Genomic DNA, 5,000 nt, shown 5'->3' on the forward strand with positions numbered 1-5,000 from the left:
ATGATCTCATGAATAATTATAATTATCAGAAAGCATTACGCATTAAATCACATAACAAACAATTTCAGCTCATCCATCAGCAAAGCTGCATTTTTTTATTTTAAAGTCAAGCGTACCCATATTTTCTATTTTACATCAGTGTTTCATAACCTTTTAAAATGTGCATGTATGCTTTTATCCAAGTGTCTGCATCGCATTCAATCTATACATGGGAATCGCTGGGAATCGAACCAATGACCTTTGTGTACTGTTTGAATTAATGAATGATGCATTTATATAGTTTGAGCCGCAAGAATGTTAAATAATCCTGAAATGCTGTTTCTATCCAGGTTTGAATGGTCTGTAATCTCACACTGGGATCTCAAACACAATATTTAACCCCGCAGTCGCTGGATTCAGAGCTCTGCTGAGGTAGAAGTGCATTGTGACACACAGTGATGCTGGTTTCATCTGCAGTCAGCAGGTTCTTTTATTCTGTTTAACAAACTAATCTTTGACCTTCAGGTTAAGCCATCAAACCCCACCGAGACTCTTCAGGCTTCTCGTTTAACACGTGGAGTGTTTGTTAATGAACGTGTTAACGATCACAGACTCCTTGGCTTTGTGTTGCACACTATTGATTCTATCAGGACGTCTTGTTCTGTGTTGGATCTCAGTGTGTACTGAATTCCTGCAGCTGAAGGAACGTTTGTTTGGCAGGAACCTGCTGTTCAGACTCAGATCAGGGCTTTGGTTGAATATGTGTGGTGTGATGGCTCCTGGGCTCTGTGTTGAATGCTGCTTCAGAGGCCTGACAGCGAGACAGAGACACACAAAGACACCGAGGACAGCTCTTCTCTGCTATCGGCTCACACAGTGTGTCTGTGGACGCTCTAAGGGCAAATGCATCACTCAAACATGCTTTAAAATCTGTCTGAAATGTAAATTAGCTCTAATAGTTTTCTAAATGCATGTTTTTGATCTTACTGTGAACGATTCCTCTGTGCTTCTTTTTTTTGACCTGGTAATGTTTAATCTGAATGTCATAACTGGTTATCCTCTCTTGTAGCATATGCAGAACTTCTCCAATCACTTGTCACGTCAAAATACAGAAGAAAAGATCTGCTGCTGCTTCAATTTCATTGCAACTTTAACACTCAAAATAGTTTGTTCAAATAACTAACTATGAGCCATAATAAAAAAAAAGCTTAATATTAATTACTAAACCTGTTATCACAACTTTAATATCACTAACTATGAGCAATAACAGTGATGCTTAAATTAGCAAGCGCATGTATTTTGTTATCTAGGATGACTAAACTTTTGTTCATGTGGTGACACAAATGTGGAATATTCCTCAGATTAAACAAAATCAGTGTTTTAGTGTCAGGTTCGGTTCTGTGCAAGCCCATGTCCACCCCATATTTATATATATTTTTTAAATTATGAGATAAGAAAATGTGACAAAGTCATAAATATTACATTAAAAATCGAAATTGTGACATACTATCTACTATGATTGTTAAAATCTCATAACTATGACTTGGTATGTCACAATAGCACCTTTAAGTCATACTGTAATTATGTGATTAAAAAGTCAAAATTATGACATATGATTATGACAAAAAGTTGTAATTGTTACATACCAAGTCATAATAATTCAAAAATCAAAATTGATATACTACATCATTATTGTGAGAATTTACATTATGAGATAATTATGACAATATAACTAAGTTAAATTAAATGATGAGATCAAAAGTGAAATGATAATTAATCATAATTATGAGTATAGTGACATTACAGCAATGCACATGTATTTAGGTTTAGAAGTGTGAGCGCAGCATGTTGAGCGAATGATATGAATGATTGTCCCAGTGCATTCCTGTGGTTCAGATGCTGTTTGTGTCTCTTCATGCAGGTGCAGATCAGAGCGAGTGATGTCTGATAACACATCACATGTGTCTGTGTCTAACACGTCTCTCTCCCCGCCGCTGACGGACTGGACGGTGCCCATCTTCAGGCCCGTGTCACAGCCACCATGGCACTCTTCCTGTTGGCCGCCGTCAGTAACCTGGTGCTCCTCATCAGTGTGTCACGCGGCCGGCGTCTGGCGTCACACCTGCGTCCTCTCATCATCAGTCTGGCGTCCGCTGACCTGATGATGACCTTCATCGTGATGCCGCTGGACATGGTGTGGAACGTGACAGTGCCGTGGTACGCCGGAGACGGACTCTGTAAGCTGCTGTGCTTCCTGAAGCTGTTCGCCATGCAGACCTCCGCCTTCAACCTGGTGGTCATCAGTCTGGACCGGCATCACACACACTCATTTACACACTTTCTCTCACACTCACACAATAACTAATTCACTTACTCATACACTCTCATTCACGCTCTCTCACTGACTCACACTAACTCACACACACACACACACACACACACACACACACACACACACACACACACTCACACTCACACTCACACACACACTCACTGAAGCTCTCACCTTCACAAACACATCCTCTTGCTCACATTCACATGCTCACTAACACACTCATGCTCATTCATTCAAGCTCACACTCACTCATTTATATACTCACACACTTATACAAAAACACACACACTCACAATCCCTAAAAACTCTGGATTCACAAATATAAATGAGGCATTATCTAATGAAATATGCACTAATTTGCATGAATTTCCAGCAAATAAATCTGAACATTGTCTGATTCTGTTGTCTTATTTGAGTTAAAGGTTTTTCAATTTTTTTATCACTCCATAAATCAGAAAATACTGTCAACAGAGAGATTTTTAGGGATTACATTTTTGTATAAATCAGTGTGCCTGAAATATGAACAAACCGTCAGAATATAGAAAGGAATAACACTGTAAAGTTTGGTTCTGATCAACTCATCCATCATTCTTCCTCTTGTAGCTGTTCATCTTCAGGACGGTCAAAGCAGAGAGCGTGGACTTCACTCAGTGTGTAACTCACGGGAGTTTCCTCGAGCGCTGGCATGAGACGGCGTACAACATGTTTCACTTGGTGACGCTGTATGTGATTCCACTGCTGGTCATGAGCTGCTGTTACACCTGCATCCTCATCGAGATCAACAGACAGCTGCACAAGAGCACAGGTACAGCGTCTCTTACACTCCACTGTAAGGGCTAAGATACGACTTGCACATCATCTAAAAGCTTTTACCATAGCGTTACATTTGGTTTATTTTAATTGGCAACACACATGTGCAGTAAACCACCAAAATAAAAAAATTTAAGTAACTAAATTTAATGTCAGGTGTAGTTTCTATGGAAGGCCTTTTCTGCTCCATAAAAAAACGTCATGACATACGAAGTCATAATGAGATAAAAAAGGACAAAATTATGAGGTTAAAGTATAAATTGAGATAAGAAGTCATAACTATGAGATAAATGTCTAAATGGGATACAATAAGTCATAATTATGAGACAATCAAAATGAGGAGATAAAGGGTCGTAATTATGACTTAAAAAGTAAAAACTATGTCAACTATAATTATGAGATAAAAAGGTTCAAATGAGGTAAAAAGTCTGAATAAGATGGAAAAAATATAAATTTTGAGATAAAGTCATGGATTAAAAAGTCATGACTATGAGATAAGTGTCTAAGTGATACAATAGGTCATAATTATGAGAAAGTTAGAGTTATGAGATAATTGAAATTATGAGTGTCAATTATGCTATAAATCAAAAGTATGACACAATTATGAGATTAAATGTTATAATTGAGATCCAAATCTAAATTATGAGATACAAAGTCAATTATAATTTAAAAACTCAAAGTTATGACATACTAAACCATAATTATGATAAAAAAATCTAAATTATGAGATGAGTTATAATTATAATTCAGAAGTATGACATACAAAAGCATTATTACGAGATAAAACTCATAAAAATTTGGTTTATAAAAACCATAATTATGAGATAAAAAGTCATAAAACATTGAAATTATGAGAAATGTTTAGTTTATAAATATGAGTTTTAAATCTCAATTTTATTATCTCATAATCATGACTTTTTTTGTCTTATGTGGCAAGATATGATACCCATACTGCCCCTCTCAGGTCAGGCGCTCAGTAACACTCAGTCAGGTGTCTACAGTAACAGCAGTGTGTGGATTACTGTAATATCACAGCAGTGTGTGGATTACTGTAATATCACAGCAGTGTGTGGATTACTGTAATATCACAGCAGTGTGTGGATTACTGTAATATCACAGCAGTGTGTGGATTACTGTAATATAACAGCAGTGTGTGGATTACTGTAATATCACAGCAGTGTGTGGATTACTGTAATATCACAGCAGTGTGTGGATTACTGTAATATCACAGCAGTGTGTGGATTACTGTAATATCACAGCAGTGTGTGGATTACTGTAATATCACAGCAGTGTGTGGATTACTGTAATATCACAGCAGTGTGTGGATTACTGTAATATCACAGCAGTGTGTGGATTACTGTAATATCACAGCAGTGTGTGGATCAGAGCTGAAGCCCGAGAGCCTGACAAGGACAACAAACAAGCTCAGACATTCACCAGGGTTTGATAGATGTTTTAGAGACGGATGAGCACAGAAAGAGTGTGTGTTTCACAAAAATATCACCACTCTGACCTTCTCACATATTTATGAGTTACATTTTACTTTTATTTTCTTATTATGGATATTTACTTTTTTTATTTGAAAATTTGTGTGTGTGTGTGTGTAAAAGCTATATAAAGTTTATTATAAAATGATAGAGTTTAATAATTTGGGCTGTTAATATGATTTCAAATGAATTTTGAATGTAGGCGAATATTATATTTTAAAATAGCTGAAAATTGCTTTTCTTTAATATTTTTTAAAAATATATTTTATTTTCAAGTTAAAATGTTTACAGACATTTTCACTACTTTTTAAAGATCTGATTCTGTAGGCGATGTACGAAAAATAAACTTGTCCAGTTTTTTAGGAATTAGTAACAAAAACTCTAACTTT

At 36.2% G+C, this 5,000-nt stretch overlaps 1 pseudogene; it reads left to right on the forward strand.

The window, feature by feature from the left end:
* The first annotated feature begins 1,919 nt into the window (after window positions 1-1,919).
* Window positions 1,920-5,000, forward strand: part of LOC132157897 (gonadotropin-releasing hormone II receptor-like) — a 4,099-nt pseudogene continuing 1,018 nt past the window's right edge.

The sequence above is a fragment of the Carassius carassius genome, chromosome 15 (assembly GCF_963082965.1).
Source record: "Carassius carassius chromosome 15, fCarCar2.1, whole genome shotgun sequence".
Taxonomy (NCBI): Eukaryota; Metazoa; Chordata; class Actinopteri; order Cypriniformes; family Cyprinidae; genus Carassius; species Carassius carassius.